This window comes from Tachyglossus aculeatus, unplaced genomic scaffold, assembly GCF_015852505.1.
Source record: "Tachyglossus aculeatus isolate mTacAcu1 unplaced genomic scaffold, mTacAcu1.pri scaffold_88_arrow_ctg1, whole genome shotgun sequence".
Lineage (NCBI taxonomy): Eukaryota > Metazoa > Chordata > Mammalia > Monotremata > Tachyglossidae > Tachyglossus > Tachyglossus aculeatus.
The window spans coordinates 409984-425834 of NW_024045096.1; positions in this window are offsets into that span (position 1 = coordinate 409984).

The window sequence follows — 15851 nt, forward strand, 5'->3', positions numbered from 1 at the left end:
GGGAAAGGCCCAGGGTTGTGTTTAAGACTCAATCTAGGTATAGAATTATGGTTAGGGTTAGGGATAGGTTGAAGGTTAGGGTTAGGTTTGAAAGTAGCTCGAGAGGTAGAGCCAGGCTTAGGATTGAGGTTAGGGTTTTAGGGTTAGACCTTGATTTGGGGTTAGGATTAGAGTTAGGGTTAAGGTGAGGTTTAGTATTATGGTTAGGGTTAATGCTAGGACTTGGGCTAGGATTAGTTCTTGAGTTAGGCATAAAGTTAGCATTACCATGGTTTGTCTAGACTTAAATCTAGGCCTAGTCTAGGGTTATTGCCAGAGTTAGGGGTAGGCCAAGGGGTAGGCTAGGGTTAGGGTTCAGGTTAAGTGTAGTGTTATGGTTAGTTGTAGACATGAGGGTAGGCCTAGGGCTCGGGTTATAGTTGAGGTTTAGTGGTAAGGTTAGTTGTCGATTAGGATTATAGTTATGTTTAGGGTTAGGTTTAGGGTTAAGATTATGGTTTGATTTAGTAGTAAGATTACTAGTAGTGCTAGGCTAGGATTAGTGTAGGGATGGGGTTAGGACTAGAACTAGGGCTAATACTAGAGTTAGAGCGAGCATTAGGTTAGGATTAAGATTTTGGTGAGGTTTAGTCCTAGAGTTATGATTAAGATAAGGGTTAGGGTTAAGGCTAGAATTAGAGTAATGGGTAGAGTTAGGTTTAGGGACTGGAGTAGAATTGGAGGTAGGGTTAGGGCTAGTATTAGAGGTATGATTAGGGTTAGGTTTTGAGGCCAGAGTAGAAGTGAGGTTAGTATTAGGGTTAGGGGTAGTGTTAGGCGTAGGCTAAAGACTATGGCTCTGGTAAAGGTATAGTATAGAGTTAGGTGTAGGGTTAGGACTAGCAGTCAGGTTAGATATGGGTAAAGAGTTTGCATTAGGTTTAGCAATAGGGTTAGTCCTTGCCTTGGGTTTACAGTTAGACTTAAGGTTTGAGTTCATTCATTCATTCATTCAATTGTATTTATTGAGCACTTACTATGTGCAGAGCACTGTACTAAGCGCTTGGGAAGTACAAGTTGGCAACATATAGAGACGGTCCCTACCCAACAACGGGCTCACAGTCTAGAATGGAGAGACAGACAACAAGACAAAACACGGAGACAGGTGTCAAAATCGTCAGAACAAATAGAATTATAACAATATGCACATAATTAACAAAATAAATGGAATAGTAAATATATACAAGTAAAATAAATACAGTAATAAATCTGTACAAACATATGTGCAAGTGCTGTGGGGAGGGGAAAGAGGTAGAGTGAGGGGATATGGGGAGGAGGAGAGAAAAAAGGGTGCTCAGTCTGGGAAGGTCTCCTGAAGGAGGTGAGCTCTCAGTAGGGTTTTGAAGGGAGGAAGAGAGCTAGCTTGGCAGATGTGTAGAGGGAGGACGTTCCAGGCCAGGGAAAGGACGTGAGCCTGGGGTCGATGACAGAACAGGCAAGAACGAGGCACAGTGAGGAAGTTAGAAGCAGAGGAGAGGAGGGTGCACACTGGGCTTTAGAAGGAGAGAAGAGAAGTGAGGTAGGATGGGGCGAGGTCATGGAAAACCTTGAAGCCGAGAGTGAGCCGTTTTTGCTTGATTCGTTGGTTGACAATCAGCCACCGGAGAATTACGAGTTAACGCTGGGCTTAAAGATAGGTTTCAGTTGAGGGTTAGATTTAGTTTTAGGGTTAGGTTTAGGGTTCATTTAAGGCTAGAGTGTTGGTTATAGGGTTAGATTAGGTGTAGGTCTAGGTGCAGGGCTAGGGCTAGGGTTAGGTGGAAGATTAGAGTTAGAGTTTGGGTTATGGTTAACCCTAGGGAGGGTTAGAAACAGGGAGAGGGTTAGGTATTGGGGTAGTTGAGGGTTAAGGTTAGGTTTAGAGTTAGACTTAGGTTTTAGGTTAGGGTTATTGCTAGAGTTAAGGTTAACGTGTTAGGGTTAAGTATGTGGTTAGGGTTAGGGTTAGTATGGTTAGTGTGAAACCAGACCATAGAGGTATGGTTCAATTTATGGTTCGGGTTAGAGTAAGGGTTAGGGTTATATGTAGGGTTAAATATAGATTTAAGGTTAGGGTTGATTAGTTAATTGATTAACTAATTATTTTAATTTAATCAATTGATTAACGTTAAGGTGTTAGGGTACAGGGTTGGGGTTAGTAAAGTTAGAGTTAGTATGAGGGCCAGGGTTGGGGCTACGGATAGGGTTAAGGTCAATCTTAGAGATAGGGATAGGGCTAGGGTAAGATTTAGGATAGGAATTAGGCCTGTGGGTAAATGTGGGGTAAGGGTTGGGATGAGAATTAGATTTAGTGTTAAGGGATATGACTGGGTCCAAGGCTAGATTTGACATTAGGTTCAGAGTTGTGGCTAGGTTTAGGATTTATGGTTACGGTTTGGGTTAGTGTTAGGCTTTGGCTTAAAGTAAGCGATGGTGTTAGGGCTAAACCCAGGGTTCGAGTGAGTGTTAGGGATAAGATTAAAGTTAGGGTTAGAGTTTGGGTTAGCAGTAGTGCTAAAGTAAGGGTTTTGGATATGCTTAAGGTTAGGGTAAGGGCTAGGGCCAGAGTTAGATTTGGGGTTAGGGTTAGGGTTTGCTTTAGGATTAGTAATTAGTGTTAGTGTAAAGGTTAGGGTTAGGGTGAGGGCAAAAGTCAGGACAGGTTTAATTTGGGTTAAGGTTGAAGCTAGAGCTAGGGCTAGGCCTAGAGTTAGAGTTAGTGTTTTGGCTAGTGGTAGATTCAAAGCTAAGGTTAAGTTTAGGGTTAGAGAGAGAGGATTAGGGTTGAGTGTGTGTTATGGTGAGGTTTAGTGTTTATGTTAAGGATAGCACTGGGCGAAGGGTAAGGTTAGGGATAGTGCTTGTGTTAAAGTCAAGGTTTGGGATAAGGTTCAGATTAGAGCTAGGATTAGGGTTAAGCTTAGGTTTAGTGTTAGATGTATGTACCTTTTAGATTTAGTCTTTGGGTTAGGGCTAGTGCCAGGGTTATTCCTAACATTTGAGCTGGGGATAGACCTAGTGTAAAGTTTGAGGTTGGGTCTAGGGCAGGGTTAGCGTTCGGGCTAGGGTAACACATAGGGTAACACCTTGAAGCAACATGGCTTAGTGGAAAAAGCACGGGTTTGAGAGTCAGAGGTCATGGGTTCTAATCCCCGCTCCGCCCACTTATCAGCTGTGTGACTTTGGACAAGTCACTGAACTCTGTGTCTCAGTGACCTCATCTGTAAATGGGGATCAAGATTGTGAACCCCACGTGGGGCAAACCTATTACCCTGTATTTACCCTAGCGAGTAGAACAACGCTTGCAACATTCTAAGCGCTTAACAAAGGCCATCATTATCATTATTCTTATTACCTGGGGCTAGAGTTAGGGTTTGTGTTCTAGCTAAGGCTAGGGTGAAGCCCAGTGTTATTGTTAGTCCTCAATCTAGGGTTGTCTTGTCTTATGCTGTCGAGTGGTTTCCGACCCCATAGCTACTCCATGTGCACATCTCTCCCTGAATGCCACACCCCTTCTGAAATCGTTCTGATAGTGTAACCAATCGAGTTTTCTTGGTACAAATATGGAAGTGGTTTACCATTGCCTCCTTCCACGAAGTAAACTTGAGTTTCCGCTCTCGAGTATCTCCTACTTCAAGAAAAGCCTATTTGGCATTTCATGGAAAAGGTGCTTCAACACAAGTGACTTTGCTAAAATGGAGAAACACACATTTACTCAACTTTCGTAGCAGGACAGACTAAAGATGGCACATGCAGAACTCATGACGCCTTAAGGAATGTACACCGCAGGGCAATCAATCAATCGATTGTATTTATTGAGCGCTTACTGCGTGCAGAGCACTGTACTAAGCGCTTAGGAAGTACAAGTTGTCAACATATATAGGGCAAGGATCAGTGTAGATATCTGCTGTAACTGGATTACTATTGTACAGGGACCTAACTATATGAAATGTCACGAAGAGGTGATTTGGCATTTCGTGCCAGACAGATTTCAATGTAACGGACCTTTACAAGGTGGAGCTAAACACGGTGGGGTCTGTCGCAATTTCTGGCCCTGTCACGAGGACAGGGAGCATGTCGTGGCGGCTTGGGGCATAAAGACTTCTGGAAGTTGTAGTGTGATGCTCGTTTTTTCCAGCGTTCACCTCTGCCTAACGAACTATCAACCTCGTCTTGCCCCGCGGGGGAGCCGTGGCCATTTTGCCAAGCGCAGAAGGTGCAGGAAGTAGAAGTTCAGGTCGTGTTCCCTTTTCTAATGATAGTAATTATGGTATTTGTTAAGTACCTGTTACCACTCCACGTGAGGTGCCACACAGAGAGCACAGGGACGCCAACCTTGCCCAGAATCAGGCTCTTTAAATTCCAAAACCTCCTGGGAGAGTTTACCACACCAACAAGTGTAAAGGCACTGAGCGGCTCCACATACTGTGTCGGACATCGTACCCGAGCTGGTTTATTACACATACTTGTTTTTGAAAGAGCCCGCTCCAACCTGTCAAATGCAGACGGCCTTGTCCCACCTGAAAGTGCTCCCCCTAGAGTGAAATCATTAGTCCCCGCCCTATCGGTAGGGTTCCTGTGTAGTTGAGCCCAGTCAACGACCCAAGCCAATCAGGACTTGTCGCGAGGTGAGGAAGAGTGCCATGGCGGCTGATGGGACAAGGAATTCTGGCAGTTGGTATTTGATACTCATTCTAGACAGCGTTCACCTCGGCCTATTGAACTACAACACCCATCATGAGCCGTGGGGTTGGGGGAGGGGGGCCGGCCGCGAAAATTTTTCAGAGCGCAGAAATCACAGGAAGCGGATTTTAAGGGTGTATTCCCATTTATATTGGTCGTAATTATGGTATTTGTTACGTACCTATTACCACTCCCCCTGAGGTATCACACAGAGAACAAGGAGACCCCAACCTCGCTCAGAATCAGGTTTTTTCAATCCCATTCCCTGCCGGCAGTTTACTATACAACCATGGATCAAGGCACTGAGCTGCTCCACATACTTTGTTCGTGCATCTTACACGAGGTGGGTTAGAAAACATCATTGCTTTTGAATTAGCCCATTCCGAGCTGTCAAATGAAGATGACCTTGACTCTCACGAAGGTGCTCCCAAAGGAGCGAACCCTCATTAGTCCCCGCCCCATTCTTAGGGTTCCTATGTAGCCTAGCCCAGTCACCGACAGAAGACAATCCAGCACTGTCGCGCACTGAGGATGAGTGGCTTGGCGGCTGAAGGGACAAAGACTACTGGGAGTTGTAGTGTGATTCTCATTCCAGACAGGGTTCACCTCCGCCTAGCGAACCACCACTCCCATCATGCCCGTCGGGGAAGCCCTCCGTCATGTCTGGCCCTGTCGAGAGGGGAGGGAGAGTGGCATGGCGTCTTGGGTCACCCAGGCATCTGGGAAATGTAGTGTGATACCCGTTCTGGACAGGCTTCTCTTCCATCTACTGACCTACCACTCCCCTTATGCTCCTCGGTGGAGCCTCTGCCATGTCAGGCCTTTTCAGGAGAAGAGGGAGTGTGTCATGGCGGCTCGGTGCAAAAATGCTTCTTGGAGTTGTAGTGTGATGCTCGGTCTGGACAGCGTTCACTTCTGCCTAACGAACTACCATCCTCGTCTTGCCCCGCGGGGGTGCCTTGGCTATTTCATGGAGCGAGGAAGGTGCGGGAAGTAGATATTCAGGGTGTTTTCCCTTTCCTATTGATAGTAAGTATGATATTTGTTAAGTACCTGTTACCACTCCCCATGGGGTGTCGCACAGAGCACGAAGACCTCAACCTCGCTCAGCATTAGGCTCCTTGAAATTCCACTCCCTGTTGGGATAGTTTACCACACCATCAAGTTTAAACACACTGGGCGGCTCCACATACTGTGTTCGGGCATCTTACTCGAGCTGGATTATTATGCATACTTGCTTTTGAATAAGCCTGCTCCAAACTGTCAAATGCAGACTGCATTGTTCCTCCTGAACCTGTTCCTTCAAGATTGGATTTATAGTCCCCGCCCTATCAGTAGGGTTCCTATGTAGTTGAGCCCAGTCACCAACCCAAGCCAATCAGGTCTTGTCGCGAGGTGAGAAAGAGTTGTTTGGGGCTGATGGGATGAAGACTTCTGGGAGTTGAAGTGTGATGTTCATTCTAGACAGGGTTCACCTCCGCCTAACGACCTACCATTCCTGCCATGCCTCTCTACGAGGCCTTCCAACATGTGTGGCCCTGTCGAAATGAGAGGGAGAGTGGCTTGGAGACTGGGGCCACAACGATCTCTGGGAGATGTAGTTTGATGCCCGTTCTAGACAGCGCTTTCCTCCGTCTATTGAACTACCACCCCCGTCATGCCCCGTGGAGGAGCCTCTGCCATGACAGGCCCTTTCGGAAGGCGAGGGAATGTCACGGTGGCTCGGGGCACAAAGACTTCCGGGATGTGTAGTGTGATGCTTGTTCTAGACGGCGTTCACCTCTGCCTACAGAATTACCACTTCTGGCCCTGTCGCGAGGACAGGGAGGGTGTCAAGGAGGTTCCGGGCACAAAGACCTCTGGGTGGTGTAATGTGATGCTCGTTCTAGACAGCGTTCACTTCTGCCTGTCTTGCCATCCCTGTCTTGCTCCGCGAGGTTGTCATGGTCATTTTTCAGGGTGTCCAGAAATTGCAGGAAGTAGATGTTCAGGGTGTATTCACTTTTTATTGATAGTGATTATAGTATTTGTTAACTACCTGCTACCGCTACCCGTGAGGTATCGTGCAGAGGGCACGGAGACCTCAATCTCGCTCAGAATCAGGCTACCTTAATCCCATTCCCTTCTGGGAGAGTTTAACACACCAGAAAGTGTAAAGGCACCGAGTGACTCCAAATAATGTTTGGACATTGCACTAGAGCTGGTTTATTACATACTTACTTTTTACTGTGCCTGCTCCAATCTGTCAAATACAGACTGCCTTGTCCCTCCCGAAGGTGCTCCCCCAAGAACGAACTCTTAGTCCCTGCCCTATCCATAGGGTTTGAGGCCAGTCACCGACACAAGCCTATCTGGCCTTGTCGCGAACTGCGGAAGAGTGGTCTGGCTACAGATAGGACAAATAATTCTGTCAGTTGGAGTGTCATGCTCGTTCGAAACAGCTTTCACCTCGGCCTATTGAACTACAACTATCGATATGCACCGCGGGGGTGTCCGCGGCCTTTTTGCAGAGTGCAGAAAGCACAGGAAGCAGATGTTCAGGGCATATCTCATTCATATTGACCGTAATTATTGTATTTGTTACGTACTTATTACCACTCTCCGTGAGGTGTCACATAGAGAACAAGGAGACCCCAACCTCGCTCGGATTCAGGCTTCTTGAGTCCCATTCCCTCCCGGGAGAGTTTACCATGAAACCAAGGGGCAAGGCACTGAGCGGCTCCAGTGTTCGTACATCTACATGAGGTGGGTTATAACACATCATTGCATTTGAATGAGCCCACTCCGAGCTGTCAAATGCAGATGACCTTGTTTCTCAAGAAGGTGCTCCCAAAAGATCGAACCCTCATTAGTTCCCACCCTATCCGTAGTGTTCCTATGTAGTGTAGCCCAGTCACTGACACAAGACAATCTGGCCCTGTCTCGAAGTAAGGATGAGTAGCTTGGCGGCTGATGGAACGAAGACTTCTGGGAGTTGTAGTGTGATTTTCATTCTAGACGGGGTTCACCTCTGCCTAGCGAACCACCGCTCCTGTCATTCCCCTCGGCGAGACCCTCCTCCACGTCTAGACCTGTCGCAAGGAGAGGGAGAGTGGCGTGGCGGCTCGGGGCACAAAGATTTCTGGTAGATGTAGTGCGATGCTCATTCTTGACACCGTTCACCTGTGTCTACTGACCTACCACTCCAATTATGCCTCGCGGGGGAGCCTCTGCCATGTCAGACCCTTTCGGGAGGAGGGGGGGCGGTGATGGCGGCTCATGGTATGCAGACGTCTGGGATTTATAGTGTGATAATGGTTCCAGACAGCGTTCACCTCCTCCTACAGAAGTACTATCCCGGTCATGTCCTCCGGAGGGGCCCACGTACATGTCTGGCACTGTCGCAAGGAGAGGGAGAGTGCCAAGGTGGCTCAGGGCACAAAGACATCTGGAGGTTATAGTGTGATGCTTGTTCTAGACAGCGTTCACCTCTGCCTTCCAAACTAACACTCTAGTGATGCCTCGCGGCCATGTCTGCCCCTGTCTCAAGGAGAGGGAGAGTGGCATGGCGGCTCGGGACACAAAGACGTCTGGGAGTTGTAGTTTGATGCTTGTTCTATTCAGCGTTCGCCTCCGCCTACAGATTTACCTCTCCCGTCATGCCTCGTGGGGAACTGGGGCCATTTTGTGGAGGCCGGAATGCACTGGGGGCGGGTGTTCAGGGCGTTTTCCCATTCATGATAGTAATTATGTTTTTAATAATAATAATAACAATAATAATGGCGTTTATTAAGCGCTTACTATGTGCAAAGCACTGTTCTAAGCGCTGGGGAGGTTACAAGGTGATGAACAAGGGTTCCCATGGGGGGCTCACAGTCTTAATTCCCATTTTACAGATGAGGTAACTGAGGCACAGAGAACTTAAATGACTTGTCCAAAGTCACACAGCTGACAATTGGCGCAGCCAGGATTTGAACCCATGCCCTCTGACTCCAAAGCCCATGCTCTTTCTACTGAGCCACGCTGCTTCTAATTTTGTTCAGTGCCTGTTACCACTCCCCTTGAGGTGTCGCAAAGAGAACCCGGAGACCCCAACCTCGCTTCAAATCAGGCTCCTTTAACCCCTTTCCCTCCGGAACGAGTTTAACACAACAAAGTATCAAGATACTAAGACCCTTCACATACTGTGATCGGGCATCATACCTGGGCTAGATTATTGCACATTCCCGCATTTTACTAATCCCTCTCTGCGCTGGTAAATGAAGATATCCTTTACTCTTCTGAAGATGCTCCCGCAAAAGAAAATCCTCATTAGTCCCCGCACTATCCGTAGGGTTTCTATGTAGTCGAGCCCGGTCACCGACACAGACATTCAGGCCCTGTCACGAGGTGAGGGAGAGTGGCTTGGCGGCTCGTGAGACAAAGGGTTCTGAGAGTTATATTCCCACTTTAGTTCTGAACAGCGTTTACCTCTGCCCAAAGAACTACCACTCCCATAATGCCTCGCAGCAGGGCCTGAGGCCATGTCTGGCCCTGTCGGAAGGAACTGGAGAGTGTCATGGCTGCTCAGGGCACAAAGACTTCTGGGAATAGTAGTGTGGTGCTCGTGCTCTACAGTCTTCATCTCCATCTATTGAACTAACATTCCCGTCATTCCCTGAGGTGGAGCCTCAGCCATGTCAGGCGGTTTTCCGTGGAGAAGGAGAAGTCTTTGTGCCCCGATCCGCCACGCCACGCTCCCTCCCACCGCTACACGGCCGGTCTGGTTAGGTGGGTGCCTGGTGTCTCCTCTGTCGCCTCCGCTTTCTCGCAGTGCTGTTGATTCGCGATTACTCTTGGCCAATCGCGGTGCGGGGACCGGCGCTGGGGCTCTGGGAATCCAGAGTAGCCGGCCGGGGCCAGCTGGATCCGGGCAGCTGCCTTCTTGTGGCAGCTCTGGAGTACTACATCGACGCTCAACCGATGTTTCAGTCCTTTTGTACTTCATCATCCCCTATGACGTCCTCCTACTGGGAAGCTATATTTTTTCCCTCCTCCCGTTTACATTGTCCAGTTCCTTGGGCCAGGGACCATGTGTACTAGGGCCCTCCGACACCTCCAACTACAAATGTTCAAAACCGTCCTCCTTCTCTTCCAATTCGAAACCTGTCCCACCACCTGCTTTTTTATAGGTCTCTTTGTTTTTTCTTCTACTGGTATTTCTTCATAGACGCTTGCTATGTGCCCCAGGTACTGTCCTCAGTGCTGGAGTAGATTCAAGCTAATCTGTTTGGACAGACTCCTGTCCCACATGGGCCCCACAGTGTTCACCTTCCATTTTACAGATGAGGTAACAGAGGCCCCCAGAATTCATTCATTTATTCTTTCATGCAATCGCATTGATTGAGCGATTACATGACAATAAACAATAAACAATAACAATAAACAGACACAATCCCTGCCTACAGTGAGTTCACAGTCTAGAGGGGTAGACAGACCTTAATATACAGAAAATAGATGAAGAAGGAATGAAAAAATTGAATTTACAGAGAGGGGACTTGCCCACAGTGTGACATAGTCAAGACCCGGAATTAGAACTCTCGCCACCAGTTCCGGCTGCTTTCCTTTCGTATCACCGTAAATCGCACTAATTTTCATCCAGTCTCACAAGTCTGAATTTCGGTGTTGTGTTTGACTCAATCTATCGAACTATCGATCAATCGTGTTAATTGAATGTTTTCTGTGCGTCGAGCACTACACTCAGCTTTTGCGGGAGTAAACTTCAACAATTGAAGAGACACATTTCCTGGCAACAACGGGCTTTTACTCTCCAGGGGGAGACAGACACCAATAGGAATCAATTCATTGAGGCTATAGATGGAAGTGCTGGTGGGCTGGGGATTGCGGGGAGGGGCTCAGCACGGCGGCAGCACTGCGAAAGTCGCCCTTTGCCAGGCTGAATATCGGCGACCCTCGGCTTTTGCTAGCCCCCCAACGGCCTCGAGACAGGCCGTGGGGCACGGCGGGGATAGTGGCCTGGTAGGCAGAGGCGATCGCTGTCCACAGAGAACATCAGACTATGACTTCCAGAGGTCTTTGGACCTCAATACCTCACGGAACCCTCCCGACAGGGTCTTATTGACCGGATCGATGCCTGGGCTGGGTTCCTTGGGGTCTGACGGAACGTGCGGGAAACTAATGGGGGTTCAGTCCTGTGGGAGTACCCTGGGGAAGGCTAAGGACAGCTTCCTGGAACAGCGGGAAGGGGGCTCTTGCCAAAGAAAGTGTGTGTAAATACCTCTCCCGATTTAAGCGGCCGGCCTTCTGTACACGGGGCTACTCAGTACCTTGATGGTTGGTTGTGTAGTAAACTCTCCCGAAAGCAAATGGATTGAAAGGAGCCCGATTTGTACTGAGTTTGGAGGCTCTGTGTTCTCTGCGCTACACCTCCCAGGGATTGGTAGCACGTACCTACAAAATATCATAATTACTATCAATCTCGATCGGAAAACGTTCTAAGCAACCTCCGACCGTGCCTTCCGCGCTCTGGCCCATGACCTCGGGCCCCGCCGCTGGGAACGATGGGACTGCTAGTTCTGGAGATGGAGGTGAATGCCAGTAAAGAGCGAGGGTCAAACTACGACTCCCAGAAGTCTTTGTGCCCCGATCAGTCACGCCACGCCCCCTCCCACCGGGTCACAGCCAGACAGTTTGAGCGACTGCCTGGGCTGGCCTCTGTCACCTCCAGTTTCTCGCAGTGCTGTGGGTTCAGTGATTATTCTTGGCTAATGGTGGTTAGGGGAACTGTGCGACCAGAGCAGAGGCAGCCTGCGTCCCACATCAGGGTTCGCAGCCAGTGGAAGAGAGTTAAGACGTAGTTCATCCTCAGGGTTACAGGTGTGGCAGATGATGTACACAGATTCCAAAGTGTCTTGGCCAAAATCACCCAGCCCAAAAGTGTTACAACTGGGACTTGGTCTCAGGTCTACCACATCCCAGTCCTGCGCTCTTTCCAACTCACTTCTCTGCTTCTCGAGGGTGGTGCGAGGTTCTTTCGATGGCAGCCCTCCGAAACCTCCAAGTACACATGTCTAAAGCTATCCTTCTCTTCGAGCCCGGGCTTTGGAGTCAGAGGTCATGGGTTCAAATACCGGCTCCGCCAATTTTCAGCTGTGTGACTTTGGACAAATCACTTCACTTCTCTGTGCCTCGGTTACCTCATCTGACAAATGGGAATTAAGACTGTGAGCCCCCCGTGGGACAACCTGATTCACCTGGTAACCTCGCCAGGGCTTAGAACAGTGCTTTGCACATAGTAAGTACTTAACAAATGCCACCATTATTATTATTAATTCGAACCCTGTCCCGGAACCTGCTTTTTTATTGATTTCCTCGCTTTTCCGTCTTTTGTTTCGGAAGGGCTGGGGGCTGGAGGCTGGGGGTTGCGGGGAGAGACTCAGCACCACCGCGGCGCTGCGCAAAGCTGCCCTTTGCCAGCCTGAATATAAGCTACCCCCGCCTTCTGCGAGCCCCCCAACGGCCGCGAGACAGGCCGTGGTGCACGACGGTTATGGTAGATCTGTAGGCAGAGGAGATTTCCGTCCAGAAAGAGCATCGGACTATGACTCCCAGATGTCTTTGGACCTTGGGCTTCGACACTGTTTGTGTGGTAACCTCTCCCGAGAGCGAATGGGCTGAAAGGAACCAGATTTGGACCGAGTTTGGGGTCTCTGTGTTCTCTGCACTATACCTCACAGGAAGCGGTAGCAAGTACTTAGAAATACCATAATTACTATCAGTCTCAATCCGAAAACGTTCTAAACAACCGTCGCTCGCGCCTTCCGCCCTCTGGCCCATGGCCACTGGGCACGATGGGATTCGTAGTTTAGGAGGTGAAGGTGAAACTTAGTGAAGAGCGAGCGTCAGACTATGACTCCCAGAGATTTTTGTGCTCCGATCCACCACGCCACACTCTCTCCCACTGCGACACGGCCAGACTGTTTTGGAAGGGGGTGCCTGGGCTGGCCTCTGTAGCCTCTGCTTTCTCGCAGAACTGTGGTTTCAGCGATTACTCTTGGCCAATCGCAGGTAGGGGGACCATACGACCATTGCAGAGGTAGCCTGTGTCCCACATCGGGGCTCGCAGCCGGTGGAAGAGGGTTAGCACGTAGTTCATCCTCGGGATTACAGGTGCGGCAGATGAGGTATACAGATTCCAAAGTGTCTTAACCAAATTCACAAAAACCCAAATGCCACAACCGGGACTTGGTCCCAGGTCTGCCACATTCCAGACCTGCGCTCTTTCCAACTCGCTTCGCTGCTACTCGAGGGTGGTGTGAGATTGTTTCGATGGCGGTGGGGCTCTAAGAATCCAGAGGAGCCGACCGGGGCCAGATGAATCTGGGAGCCTGCCCTCTTGTGTCAGTTCTGGAGTGTTACATTGGCGCGCAACTGCTGCTTCAGTACTTTTGGACTTCGTCATCCTCTATGACGTCCTCCTGCTGGGAAAATATATTTTTGTCCCTCTTCCTGTCTACATTTTCCAGTTCCTTGGGCCAGGGACCATGTGTACAACTTCTCGCCAAAAGCCTCCAAATAGGCATGTCGACACCTCCAACTAGATGTGTCCAAACCAGAACTACTTCTCTTCCCACTCAAACCCTGTCCCGTTAACTGGTTGGTGTTTTTTGTTGCTGTTGTTGTTGTTTGTTTGTTTGTTTGTTTTGTCTTATATTGACATTTGTTCCTAAGTGCTTGCTATGTGCCAGGCACTGTACTGAGCACTGGGGTAGAGTCAACCTAATTTAACTGGACACAATCCTGTCGCACATGGGACTCACAGCCTTAACACTCCTTTTGAAAGGCGATGTACCGGAGGCCTGAAGAGTTCATTCATTCATTCCATCGTGCATTCCTTCATTCAATCGCCTTCATTGAAGGAGATCGGAAGGAACTGTACTAAGCGCTTGGGAGAGTACCATATAATAATAAGCAGAAAAATTCCCTGCCCTCAAGGAGCTTACAGTCTAGAGGGGGTGAGAGACGTTAAGATAGATAAATAGATCAAGAAATAAAGGGAGAAATGACTAAATAACTATATCTCAGGGAAATAACTTGCCCACAGGTTCACACAGTCAAGATGTGGCAGAGCCGGGATTACAGCCCAGGTCCTCCTGATTCCCAGGACCATGAGCTATCCACTAGACCTCACTGCTTCCCTTTCTCATCTCTCTAGCCCATACCACTTTTCTTCCTGTCTCACAAGCGCGACTTGGTATTGTACTTGACTCAATCAATCAATCGATCAATCAGTCGTGTTTATTGAGCATATCCTGTGTGCAGAGCTGTACTAAGCGCTTGGAGGAGGACAACAGAACAAAATAGGAGATTCAGTCCCTGCTCAGAGGGAGTTTTCAATCTAGATGGGGAGACAGACACCAATAGAAATAAATTCGTCACGGCTACAGATGGAAGTTCTAGGGGGCTGGGGGTTCTGAGGAGGGGCTCAAAACAGCCCTGCGCGGCCGCATCGTCGCCCTTTGCCACGTTGAATATCCGCCTCCCGCACTTTCTGCACGTCCTTCAACAGCCGCGATGCCCGACGCGGGGCACGCTGGAACTGGTAATTTGGTAGGAGGAGTAGAACCCCATCAATAACGAGAGTCAGACTACAACTCCCAGACGTCTCTGTGACCCTAGCCTCCACGGAACCTCCCTCCCCTTTCGACACAGTGTGATCGGCTCGGTATGTGCCTGGGCTGGGCCAAATAGACCCAACGAACGGTGTGGGGACTACTGAGGTGTTGCTACTGTGGGAGCATTTTAGGGGGAGCCGAGGGGATCTGCACGAGTCAGCTTAGAGTGGGATTATGTAAATGAAAGGATGGATTATAAACCCGCCCGGGTAAGTGGCCCGAACTCTATACGTGGAGCCACTCAGTGCCTTGGTCATTGGTTGTGTGGTAAACTCTCCCTGGAGGGGCTGGGATTCGAGGTAGCTGATGTTGAGCTAGCTGGATTTCTGAATGTTCTTTCTCTATGCCATACCTCGCGGTGTGTGGTAGCAGTTACTTAACTAATACCACAATTACCATCATTATTAATGGAGAAATGGCCTTAACAACCTCTCCTGCCCCTTCCGCGTTCCGCCCAATGCCCTCGTGCCCTTCCGCGGGCTCAAGAAGTCCCCAGAGGCCCTGACGTCCCTAAAGTCCCAGAGGCCCCGAGACTTTCTGCACACTCTTCAAGGGCAGCGAGCCCCGTGGCGGGGCAGGATGGGGCTGGTAGTTTGGTAGGTGGAGGCGAAAGCTCTCAAGAGCGAGAGTCAGAGTACCACTCCCAGAAGTCTCTATGCCCCGAGACTACCCGGAGGCTCTCTCCCCTCGCGGCTGGGTCTGATTGGTTGGGTCGATGCCTAAGCAACTTCAACCTCACATTATGGTGGTGTTGCTTTTCAGTTATTATTCTTGGTCAATTGCTGGTGTGATGATTGTACGATAAGAGCGGAGGAGGCCGGCATCGGGTCTCCCACACTGTTGAAGAGGGAGAAGACATAGGCCACAACGTTTTACAGGTGGGCCGGCTGAGGCACACAATTCCAAAGTGACTTTCTGAAACAGACACAGCACAAATGTGGCAGAACCGAAAAGAGGACCCCGGACTTCCCAGCTCCCAGCCCTGTGCACCTTTCACTAACTTCGCTGCTTCTGGAGAATTGTACTGCTTTGTTTGGACGGCGGCGGGGCTCTGGAAATCCAGAGGAGCCGGCCTTGGCCTGAGCAATCAGGGCAGCTGCTCCCTTGTGGCAACTCTGGAGTCTTACATCAGCGCTCATCCGTTGCATCTGTACTCTAGGATTTCGACCTTGTCTATGACTTCCTCCTACCTGGAATATATTTTCTTGTCCCTCCTCCCATCTACATTGTCAACTTCCTTGGGACAGGGACTATGTGTATTACATCCCGCCAACACCTCCAACTACACATGTCCAAAACAGAACTCCTTCTCTTCCCAGTCAAATCCTTCCCCAGCACCTGTTTTTTATTTCTTTCTTTGTTTTGTCTTTTATTGGTATGTATTCATAAGCGCTTGATATGTGCCAGGTACTGTAAAAAGTGCTGGGGTAGATTCAGCTAATCTGGTTGGTCTCAGCCCAATACCACATGGGACTCTCAGTCTTAACTTTAATTTTA